The following is a 13,687-nucleotide window of genomic DNA, read 5'->3' on the forward strand; positions in this document are numbered from 1 at the left end:
AAGAGGCCCAATTTAATTTTTTATGTTGTCAATTTAGTATTCTTGTAATATGAAAAAATCTAAATGTGGATTGAAAATTCTCACTAGTACAATTTTATATTTGAATAATTTCTTGTTCACCTTATTCAGGAATATAGTTGATGATCCTCTTCGTACAAGTTAAAAATATTAAAATACGGATGTATTGATTGTCAACTTGACTTGTTCGAGTCATTTGTTAATTATTTTATATTAGAAGTATAATATTTTATAATAAATATCTATTATCTCATGATAATTTAAATCGAGATATGATGTTATCAATATTGTATTTGTCGATAATAAACCTAAAAATATTTGTAATTATTTATCTTTGCTTTTATGTTAATTCTTTTACTCAAATCCTAAAAAAGATAAATTTTAATAATGTATTGTTAAAAGGAGTGAACAAAAAGTCAAACTTATTAAAAATCTAAAATGTCACAATTATATAAAAATTTTAGAAAACTTTAGTTTTGCCTACTCTAAGATTATAACCACTTAAAGTTCAGGATGAGTGTATTTTAATGGTCCAATGCTAGTTTATCTTGGGCAACTAATAAGGCATTTATACTTTCTTTTTATAGCAATGTTTCAACTCATTACCAACTAGTGACTTGAAATTAAATTTTTTTCATTTAACTATCATGTAAGTTATTTATCATTAAAATATAAGAGCTTAGAATATTTGTATAATATAATGGAGTGAGGATATTGTGTGTTAGTCTACTTTTGTAGTGGAAATTGGTACTCTAACTCGCTCTCACGAATTATCAATTTATGGCAATAGACTACATAATTAAATAATATTGAGAAACAATATATTATATTGGAACAATTATGTAATATAATGACGTAACTATATTTATGTGGTAATAGTTATATCCAACCTTCTTTTCAAGAAAATATAAAACCGATAGTTATAATAATGCTTTTCACGGATGAAAGTTAATATTTAAAATTTCATTTGGGTTATCTTTTCTACAAGCTCACATTTAACTATTTCAATTTTATCGATAAAATTTGAGAGACATGTATTTTAATAATTTTTAGTTCATTTCGAAGTAAAATAATGACAACGCATAATGCATTACAGTTTATTATTTATGATATTAAGACAATGAACCTAATCGTGTACAGCGGGGACTATAGGATTATGTAGAGGAGGAATGATAAAAGGTTTTATATCGAATGATTTGATGTCATTTCCAGCTATAGCCTCTTTGATAGCAATGGCTAAAGAACAAAAGTAATTTAATTAGTAAAATTTTTTGAAACAAGATCTAAATTTTAACTAGCATACGAAGCAATAAAAACTATTATCGAATATAGCAAAATTAGTAAAAGAAACAAGCTTTTAGATTTGCATCAAAAGAATTGAAGATAACTCTTCACTTAACATATTTCCTATATGGTCCGCATTTAGAAGAACTTGGTGTTATTTATCATTGTTTTAATATCAAAACTAAAATAATGCTGGATCATACGCTATTTCAAATATTATAAATAAATAAATAATAATTACTACTGACCTAAGATTTTTGCCAACTCTTCTAATGCTGAAGATGATGTTGAAGTAAGCTTATCAGACGCTATCGGGAAAAATTGCATTGTCGTTAAGAGGAGGAAGACCATCAGGCTAATGAGAAGTTGTCTTAGAAACATGATGGGCCAACACTTGAATATTTGTAAATGAAATTACAATACTGAAGTAATATATCTTGATGGATGAATTGTTTATCGCAAGAGTGAGTTGCTTTAAAGATTAGGATTAATTAAACGTTATGCATGAGGTTTTAGTTTTTTGAAACTGACTATGGTCGTCTAGAAACTGAAATCTTCATTGTATATTGTAACTTTTTTGCATGCAATAACATATCTCATGGTACAAGGGAAATGTATATAAATTAAATAAAGAATTGTGACTTTATACACTATGCTTGTTATATTTATTAATAAATATTTTATAGAAATAATGTCATCTTTTAACATAATGCATATACTTTATGTAAAAACTAAGATTATTGTATGGTAAGTTGAAAAAAATATATTCCATATCCTTCAAGTGCATAAATATAATTGAGAGAGGAATAAGAATCTCTTTTGTAAATTGGCTAGTAATCCTTTAGTCATCCAATACTTTATGCTCTTTTTGTGATCAATTACATGAGGCATGGTCCTAAACTCCACACATAGAAATCTTTTTTAAAAATAAAACTAACTTAATTTTTTTGACGATCAATTTTCTTGTAATTTTTGAAAATATAAAAAGCAAAAATTCTCACTCTTAGAAATAATGATTTGAATAATATATAGTTCACCTTTATTAATGAACCTAGTCGATGATCTTTTTCATAAAATTTAAAAATATCAAAATGTGGATGAAATTATTGTCAATTTGACATATTCAAGATGTTTGTTCATTATTTTATATCAAAAGAGCAAAATATTTCAATAAACATCAAGATTATCATGATAGTTTGAGTCATAATATGATGTTATCATGATTTTAAACGAGCATGGCAAAGTTAAAAATATTTGTAAAAAAGTCTTTCATTTTGTGTTAATTTGTTTCCCTCATGCTAAATAACAAAGATGAATTTTAATAATCAATTGTATAAATATATGAACAAAAAAGTTAAACATAATCAAAATTTATGAAGACAAATTTGATATTTTGTTAAAATACCTTAAATATTTGTTTTGCCAACATTGACTTTGCAATCACTTAAATTTCAAGATGAGCAAATTCTAATGCTCTAAGATTATTTTATTATAGGTAACTTATAATGAGAGTTTCTTTTTATAGAAATATTTTGACTTAGTAGCTAATAATATAATTGTACTTTAATAAAGTTAGTTTTATGGACATTGATTTGCATTTGTAGAGGAAATTGAAAATCTACCCCTATTACAAGAATTGCATATTTAAAATAATAAACTATATAATTAAATAATATCGAAAAAAATTATTCATTTTACTGGAAAATTTTTGCAAAATAATGATATAACCTGATTTCATGTGGTAATATTCATGTCAAAACTTCTTTTCTTATAAACTTGGATGTTTCTATTTCTAGAAATAGAAAGAGAGCATTCTTTGATATAATAATACTTGTCATGATTGTTGGCAATCTATAAATTTTCAAAATTGATATTTATAATTTCGTTTGGGTCATTTTTTCCTCAAGTTGACATCTAACCATATCAATTTTATCGATAGTATTAAAGACTTTTATTTTATCATTATTTATTCATCACATATTATGATAATGATAATACATAATGCATTAAAATTTATTTTTTGTTATATTAGAAAAAATTAGCTCAAGGAGATGTAAGGTGTACTAGATTTTAAAGGGGAGGTATGATTATAGGATTAATATCAATTGATCTGATCTCATCCGCAACTATCGCCTCTTTTATAGCAATGGCTAAAAAATAAAAGTAATTCATGTTAGTAAAATATTTTGAAAGAAGATCTAAATTTTAATAATTATATGATATTATCTAAAATGTTGAATAATATAGCATAATTAGTTTAAAAAAAAAAAGCAATCTTGATGGCATTAAAAAAACTACACAAATTTTCACAAACTACTTATTTTTACGGTCCATATTGTGGTGAACTTGGTGTTATTAATCATAAGTTTTAACATCGAAACATGCATAATGCGTCATCGTATATTATTCCGAATATCTTAAGCAAGTGAAACTATAATATTACTAAAATAATATTTTAGCCAACTATTCTAATTCTCAAGATGATGGTGGAGCAATCTCTTTATATGATAGTGTAAAAAATTACATTGTCGTTTAAAGAAGGAAGATCGTTAGGCCAATAAGAAGTTGTCTTCGAAACGTGATAGACTAACATTACATTATACGTAAAAAAAATAAATTTTGCATTATTGAAGTAATGTGTAGATGATTGAATTATTAATCACAAGAGTGAGGTATTATAAAGATTAGGGTAAATTAAATTTTATGCATAATGTTATATTATTTTAATACTTTTTATGTAACTGAAATCTTCATTGTATATAGCAACTTCCGTAGTATCTAATAATGTATAAAATGGAAGAATTGAAATATATAAAAGTTGAATAAAAAATCATGACATCATACAATTTATAAACTATGCTTGTTATATCCATAAGGTAAACATTTTATAAGAATATTATCATCTTTTGACAAGATACTTATAGTTTATATAACACTATTAAGATTTAAATTTTAAAAAAATTATTTCATATCTTTCAAGTGCATAAAAGCTACTAAGAGAGGATTTAAAGTTTACTTTGTGAATTACTAATTAATACCTCAGTAGTTTAGTATGTTATGCTCTTTTTGAGATGAAGTATATAAAGCATGGCGTAAAACTCTCCACGCATAGAATTCTTATTTAAAAAGAGGCCCAATTTAATTTTTTATGTTGTCAATTTAGTATTCTTGTAATATGAAAAAATCTAAATGTGGATTGAAAATTCTCACTAGTACAATTTTATGTTTGAATAATTTCTTGTTCACCTTATTCAAGAATATAGTTGATGATCCTCTTCATACAAGTTAAAAATATTAAAATACGGATGTATTGATTGTCAACTTGACTTGTTAGAGTCATTTGTTAATTATTTTATATTAGAAGTATAATATTTTATAATAAATATCTATTATCTCATGATAATTTAAATCGAGATATGATGTTATCAATATTGTATTTGTCGATAATAACCCTAAAAATATTTGTAATTATTTATCTTTGCTTTTATGTTAATTCTTTTACTCAAATCCTAAAAAAGATAAATTTTAATAATGTATTGTTAAAAGGAGTGAACAAAAAGTCAAACATATTAAAAATCTAAAATGTCACAATTATATAAAAATTTTAGAAAACTTTAGTTTTGCCTACTCTAAGATTATAACCACTTAAAGTTCAGGATGAGTGTATTTTAATGGTCCAATGCTAGTTTATCTTGGGCAACTAATAAGGCATTTATACTTTCTTTTTATAGCAATGTTTCAACTCATTACCAACTAGTGACTTGAAATTAAAATTTTTTCATTTAACTATCATGTAAGTTATTTATCATTAAAATATAAGAGCTTAGAATATTGGTATAATATAATGGAGTGAGGATATTGTGTGTTGGTCTACTTTTGTAGTGGAAATTGGAACTCTAATTCGCTCTCACGAATTATCAATTTATGGCAATAGACTATATAATTAAATAATATTGAGAAATAATATATTATATTGGAACAATTATGTAATATAATGACGTAACTATATTTTATGTGGTAATAGTTATATCCAACCTTCTTTTCAAGAAAATATAAAACCGATAGTTATAATAATGCTTTTCACGGATGAAAGTTAATATTTAAAATTTCATTTGGGTTATCTTTTCTACAAGCTCACATTTAACTATTTCAATTTTATCGATAAAATTTGAGAGACATGTATTTTAATAATTTTTAGTTCATTTCGAAGTAAAATAATGACAACGCATAATGCATTACAGTTTATTGTTTATGATATTAAGACAATGAACCTAATCTTGTACAGCGGGGACTATAGGATTATGTAGAGGAGGAATGATAAAAGGTTTTATATCGAATGATTTGATGTCATCTCCAGCTATAGCCTCTTTGATAGCAATGGCTAAAGAACAAAAGTAATTCAATTAGTAAAATATTTTGAAACAAGATCTAAATTTTAACAAGCATACGAAGCAATAAAAACTATTATCGAATATAGCAAAATTAGTAAAAGAAACAAGCTTTTAGATTTGCATCAAAAGAATTGAAGATAACTCTTCACTTAACATATTTCCTATATGGTCCGCATTTAGAAGAACTTGGTGTTATTTATCATTGTTTTAATATCAAAACTAAAATAATGCTGGATCATACGCTATTTCAAATATTATAAATAAATAAATAATAATTACTACTGACCTAAGATTTTTGCCAACTCTTCTAATGCTGAAGATGATGTTGGAGCAAGCTTATCAGACGCTATCGGGAAAAATTGCATTGTCGTTAAGAGGAGGAAGACCATCAGGCTAATGAGAAGTTGTCTTAGAAACATGATGGTGTTAGGATCGAGAGCACTAAGAGGGGGGGGGGTGAATTAGTGCAGCGGATATTTTTCAGCGATTAAAACCAAAAGCTGCGTTCGTTCGATAAAGACTATTTTGATGCAAAAGCCGATTCTAAGATTACTTATGATTAAGTGCAGTTTACGTTTAAACACAGTTAGCGTCTAAATGCAGTTTGCATCTAAATGCAGATTGCGTCTAAACTCAGATTGCGTCTAAGCACAGTTTGCGTCTTAGCGCAGTTTGCGTCTTAGCGCAGATTACGTCTAAGCGCAGATTGCGTCTAAACGCAGATTGCGTCTAACCGCAGATTGCGTCTAAACACAGTTTGCGTCTAGGAGCAGTTTAAGCAGAAGTATAAAGACAATGTGCTGCTGTTGTACAGCTCAAAAAGTAATCTGCAAAAAACAGATTTACGTCTAAACGCAGATTTACGTCTAAACGCAGATTTACGTCTTAAACGCAGATTTGCGTCTGAACTTTGAAACTCGTTTGTATACTCGCAGAAGGCAGTATGCAGTTGAAATCAAGACGTAACCGTGAACTGAGATCTGATGATTGTGCGAGGAAAGCCGATTTACGTCTAAATGCAGTTTTACGTCTAAATGTTGAAACTCGTTCGTAAAATTGCAGAGGACAGTTTGCAGTTATCACTAGGATCAAAATGTAAGTGTAAACTGCAAGGAAACTCGTTCGTAAAAGCACGGAAGACAGTTCTGCAGAATCAAACGTAAACGTAAACTGTAATGTACGAAAATACGAATTTACGTCTGAATGCAGATTCGGAAGAACAGCACTTAGAACTTGTTCGTGAAAGCGCAGAGAGCAGTAGTAATGAAGGAGGTTTGCAGTAATGATAAAGTGCTAAAAAATAAACGCAAACCAGAGATTTAGAGTGGTTCGGTCAGCCTTGACCTACTCCACTTTTGGCTTCCTCCACCGACGAGGTCGCCGACGTCAACTAGGGGCCTTCCTTCAATAGGCGAAGGCCAAACTTCCCTTTTACAGTTTCTCTCCTTTTGACAGGATCAGGAGACAACCTTTACAGACCTTTCTCTCCTCACTTTACAACTGAAAACTTGAAGAACAGAAGGAGGAGACTTAAAGGCTTTACAACACTTTTGAGCTCTTAGAATCACAGAAAAGATCAAGATTTCGGTGTAGGTCTATATCTTTTCAGTGCTGAATGGGTGGGGAATTTATAGGCCCCAACCCAATTCAAATTTGGAGCTCAAAACAATCAAATCCCGGAATTCTGGGATCAGGCGGTTGCACCTCTTGACTGGAGAGGTTGCACCGCCTGGCAGAGCTCGAAGACCGAGCTCAGGCGGTGCCACCTCTCTGCCAGGGAGGTTGCACCGCCCAGTCTTGCTCGAAGACTGAGCTCAGGCGGTGCCACCTCTCTGCCAGGGAGGTTGCACCGCCCAGTCTTGCTCGAAGACTGAGCTCAGGCGGTTCCACCTCTCTGCCAGGGAGGTTGCACCGCCCAGTCTTGCTCGAAGACTGAGCTCAGGCGGTTCCACCTCTCTGCCAGGGAGGTTGCACCGCCCAGTCTTGCTCGAAGACTGAGCTCAGGCGGTGCCACCTCCCGGCTGGGGAGGTTGCACCGCCCAGTCTCGCTGGAAGGCCTAGCCCAAGCGGTGCCACCTCCTGGCCTAGGCGGTTGCACCTCCTGGTGCAATCAGGGTCCGAATGGTTCATTCCATTCGGCCCAATTTCAGTCTTTCAGGGGCCCAATTGCCCCAAGATTAAGCCAATGGGATCACCTCCCATTTTCCAACTTAATCAACGTGCTAACTACGATTAAATCTAAGACAACTTATGCAGCTTTGCTTCGGTGCGTCAATCGCTCCTTCCGGCGAGTTTCCGGCGAACTTCCGTCGATCATCCGATGAACCCTCGGTGATGCTCCTGCGGACTTCCGGCAAACTCCTGGACTTTGCGACGATCCATTTGGCAAGTTCCAACGAGCTTCGCTTGGCAAGCTTCTGGACTTCTCGGATCTGTTCTCGCAGAACCTCCGACGACCGTCCGAACTTCCGTCGAACTCTCGAACTCCCAACGTGATCATGAACTTGACTCCGGCGCAACTCCTGCTGCTTGTCTATCTTTCATCGTAGTTAATCCTGCACACTTATCTCAACACATAGATTAGACAACAAATGACAATTGACTTCATCATCAAAATCCGAGATTCAACAATCTCCCCCTTTTTGATGATGACAATCAATTGATAATGGAGTTATCCTTAACTCCCCCTGTCTATATGCCATAGTTGAGATAAGTCAACCTTGAATTCAAGACCTAAGAATTCAAGTGACGTATTGATAAGTTAGATCAGTTAAACTTATCAATACTCCCATCATGATACTCATCATGATGTATCTCTTCAAAGATGATGTCAGGGCTTGACATACATCATCAAGTTTGTATGATTGTGTTTGTAACTATTCATCATTTAGTTTGAACATTATCATATAAAGCTGTGAAACTTATTACATGATGCACACATTTGAAATATTCTAGCAAGTTTTGCATTTGCTTCACATGATAAGATATCAACTCAGGGCATAATGCAAACTTTAGCACATGTTCATATTTCTCTTGATGATGCAAGGATGACATAATCATAGCAGTGTTTATAGCATCATTCATAGTATTTCTAATCATGACAGTGTTTATCAATTCATATATTTCTCCCCCTTTGTCATCAACAAAAAGCATAGTAACTATGATACCAGAATAATAATAGCAAGCTTATAGAGGAATTTTACATAGATTGCTTTAAATACTTCTTCCCCTTTGTGTTATAATCCATTGTAAAGATTTTGCAGGATGGAATACATACACATGAATCACTTCATCAAATCTATTTCAGAAACTCAATTTTCATGAAGGTGTACGAGAAAATCTGTTTCATAAATAAGATGCATTCGGACAAGATTTTGTTGCAGATTTTCACATATAATCAAGTGATAATATAGTCCAAAAAAAAATGATTTTAACAAATTTATCTGTTTGGACACATCAACATTCCTAATTCTCTTCTAATGAAATCAAATTGTTCTTCACTTAGAGGTTTTGTAAAAATGTCAGCTAGTTGATGTTTAGTATCAATGAACTCTATGGTTACATCATGATTGGTGACATGATCTCGTATAAAGTGATGTCTAATATCAATATGTTTCGTTCTTGAGTGTTGTATAGGATTCTTGGTTAAGCATATTGCACTTGTGTTATCACATTTAATTGGAATATTTTTGAGATGAACTTTATAATCTTCTAAGGTATTTTTCATCCATACAACTTGTGCACAGCATGCACTTGCTGCAATATATTCAGCTTCGGTTGTTGATAGTGCAACCGAGTTTTGTTTCTTTGATGACCAGGAAACAAGGGCATGTCCTAAAAATTGACATGATCCTGATGTGCTTTTTCTATCTAATCTACAGCCAGCAAAGTCAGCATCAGCATAAGCAATTAACTCAAAATTCTCTGATTTTGGGTACCATAATCCTAGATTTGTGGTACCATTAAGATATCTAAATATTCTTTTAACTGCTTTGAGATGAGATATCTTAGGGTTTGATTGAAATCTAGCACAAAGTCCTACACTGAACATGATGTCTGGTCTGGTTGTAGTGAGGTAAAGTAAACTTCCTATCATACCCCTATAAGTTTTTTGATCAAAGCTTTCTCCACTTTCATCAATTTCTAACTTAGTGGAGGTGCTCATAGGAGTGTTACTGGCCTTTGAGTTGTTCATGTTAAACCTTTTTAATAAATTCATGGCATATTTAGTTTGACTAATAAAGATGCCATTGCTTAGTTGTTTGATTTGTAAACCTAAGAAGAATGTTAATTCTCCCATTAAGCTCATTTCGAATTCAAGACTCATAGTTTTAGCAAAAGATTCACAAAGAGATTCATTTGTAGAGCCAAAGATGATATCATCAACATAAATCTGAACAATGAGAAAATTATTTTCAAAATTCTTGATAAACAATGTAGTATCAACCTTGCCTTTTATGAAATTATTTTCAATGAGAAAAGAACTAAGTCTCTCATACCAAGCCCTTGGGGCTTGTTTTAAACCATAGAGAGCTTTAGTTAATCTAAACACATGATTAGGGAGGCTATTATTTTCAAATCCAGGAGGTTGTTCAACATAAACTTCTTCGGAAATAAAACCATTTAGAAAAGCGCTTTTAACATCCATTTGAAATAACTTAAAATTATTACAACTAGCATAGGCAAGGAGCATCCTTATGGCTTCCAATCGAGCCACAGGTGCGAAGGTTTCTTCGTAATCGATACCTTTTTCTTGGTTGAAACCTTTGGCCACTAATCTAGCCTTGTTTCTAACCACGATACCATTTTCATCTTGCTTGTTTCTAAAGACCCATTTAGTACCAATAACTAAATGGTCATTTGGCCTAGGAACAAGCGTCCACACCTCATTTCTCTCAAATTGATTTAATTCATCTTGCATTGCGATAATCCATGAATCATCTTTCATGGCCTCATCAACACATTTGGGTTCAATTTGGGAGAGAAAGGCGGCGTTGGCACAAAAGTTTTTAAAAGAAGATCGTGTTTGAACCCCCTTTGATGTGTCTCCTAGGATTAGCTCCTTAGGATGAGCATCTACATACTTCCAATCCTTGGGTAAGGATGTTTCGGAAGTGGATGCATCCAAGTTGCTAGTTGGAGACGGGGTTTCGTTTAAATTCAAGGAATCAAAATTAATATCATCATCAAGATCATTTTTCTTAATTTCTGAAATCTCATTGAAAACAACATGGATGGATTCTTCAATAATTAAGGTTCTTTTATTGAAAATGCGAAAAGCTTTAGAAACCGAAGAATAACCAAGAAAGATTCCTTCATCAGATTTAGCATCGAATTTTCCTAAGTTATCTTTTTCATTCAAGATAAAACACTTACACCTAAAGACTTTAAAATATGAGACATTGGGTTTTTTGTTATTCCATAACTCATATGGAGTTTTGGTGAGTAAGGGTCTTACTAGGACTCTATTTAAAATATAGCATGCAGTGTTTACAGCTTCGGCCCAAAAATATTTGGGTAGGCTATGTTCATTCAACATGGTTCTTGCCATTTCTTGTAAATTTCGATTTTTTCTTTCTACTACCCCATTTTGTTGAGGATTTCTTGGAGTCGAGAAATTATGGTTGTATCCGTTGAGTTCACAGAATTCTTGGAAATCATTGTTTTGAAATTCTCCACCATGATCACTTCTAATTGACGAAATCATAGATCCTTTCTCATTTTGAACAAGTTTACAAAACTTGGTAAAATATCTAAAGCATTCATTTTTCTGTTTTAAGAAGTAGGTCCATATATATCTGCTATAGTCATCAACAATGACAAAGGCGTATTTGCTACCTCCTAGACTCGATGTAGAGATTGGTCCGAACAAGTCCATATGGATCAATTGTAAGGGCCTAGAGGTGCTTATTTGATTCTTAGCTTTGAAGCTACCCTTAATTTGCTTACCAAATTGGCAAGCATCACATACATTATCTTTGATGAACTTGATATGAGGAATTCCTCTTACAAGTTCTCTAGATGATACTTGAGTGATTAGTTTCATGCTAGCATGACCTAATCTTCTATGCCATAGCCAAGCATCATCATTCATAACGGCAAAACACATTTCATCACATAAGTCATTGATGTCAATAGTGTATACGTTATTTTGTTTTAATGCAATCATAGATATATTTTTGTGTGGTTTTTCAATGATGCAAGCATTAGATTCAAATCTTATAATATATCCTTTATCACATAATTGACTAATGCTCAAGAGGTTATGTTTTAAACCATCAACTAGTAAAACATCTTCAATAGAGAAGTTGGATTTGTTACCTATGGTTCCTTTGCCAATGATTTTACCCTTGTTGTTGTCTCCGAAGGTGACATATCCTTCGTCTATGCTAGTGAGCTTAGAGAATTGAGATGGATCTCCGGTCATATGCCTTGAGCATCCACTATCAAGGTACCATCTCTTGCTCCTAGCTTGCGATGGTTTAGTTTTCTACAAGAAAGGATGATGTTTAGGTACCCATTTGCTTTTGGGTGCCTCATAAATAGATCTACATTTCTTATCATGTTGCATAGAATTTGTCATGGTTCCTTTAGGAACCCAGATTAGTTTGTTTGGATTTATTTTCTTGAATGGACAACAATGTGTCTTGTGTCCAGATTTGCAACAAAAGTTGCACTTGGTTTGGTGTTGAACATATAAGATGGAGCCTTTTATGAAGGTGGTTGGATTTTGGTGAGGACTTCTCACAAATCCAATTCCGCTCCTTTTTGGAATGTGACCCTTGTTTGCAAGGATCATGTTTAATGACTTGCTACCAACCTCGAATTTCTTCAAGGTGTCCTTGAGTAGCAGGTTTTCTTTTTGCAAAGTTTCTAAATCATGACATTTGATACATGAATTTAGACTATCATGATGTTCGACTTTTAACTTATCAAACTCACAAGTAAGACTATCATGCATTTTTTTCAGCAATTTATATTTTCTACTTATGCTCTTGCATTCGTCAAATAAGTCATTGAAAGCATTTAATAATTCATCGAAAGATAAATCAGCATCTATTGAATTTGTTACCTCATCTTCGATGGCCATTAAGGCGTAATGAGCAACTTGCTCGGTGTTGGACTCCTCTTCCTCAGATGCGCTCGAATCATCCCATGTTGCTTGGAGCGCCTTCTTCTTTGTTGTTCTTTTCTTGACTTGGGGACAATCACTCTTGTAGTGTCCCAGTTTTTTGCATTCGTAGCAGATTACTTGGTCCTTTTTGGGTTCAAGTTTATTTTTTGCATCATTTTTAAACTTGTTTCTTTTAAAGAACTTTTTAAACTTTCTTGTTAGAAGTGCCAAGTCATCATCACAGTCCTCATCACTTGAGTTTTCTCTCAAGTGGCATTCTGAAGTTTTGAGTGCCATATCCTTCCTGTTCTTTGGAAGGATGTCTTCTTGCTCTTCATGAGCTTTACAAGTCATTTCGTAGGTCATTAATGACCCGATTAGTTCTTCAAGAGGGAAATTTCGCAGATCTTTTGCCTCTTGAATAGCGGTGACTTTAGGATCCCAACTCTTAGGAAGGGATCTTAGTATCTTATTAACAAGCTCAAAATCCGAAAAGCTCTTTCCGAGTCCTTTTAGACCGTTGACGACATCCGTGAAACGGGTAAACATGTCGCCAATGGTTTCACTCGGTTTCATCCGAAAAAGTTCGAAAGAATGTAACAGCAAATTGATTTTTGACTCTTTTACTCTACTTGTGCCCTCATGGGTCACTTCGAGCGTGTGCCAAATATCAAACGCAGTTTCACAAGTTGAAACACGGTTAAACTCGTTTTTATCAAGTGCACAAAATAAGGCATTCATAGCCTTTGCATTAAGAGCGAAAGCCTTCTTCTCCAAATCATTCCAATCGATCATTGGAAGAGAAGACTTTGAAAAACCATTCTCGACAAGATTCCAAAGATTAATGTCCATAGAAATAAGAAAGATTCTCATTCGGGTC

This window comes from Musa acuminata, chromosome BXJ2-1, assembly GCF_036884655.1.
Source record: "Musa acuminata AAA Group cultivar baxijiao chromosome BXJ2-1, Cavendish_Baxijiao_AAA, whole genome shotgun sequence".
NCBI lineage: Eukaryota > Viridiplantae > Streptophyta > Magnoliopsida > Zingiberales > Musaceae > Musa > Musa acuminata.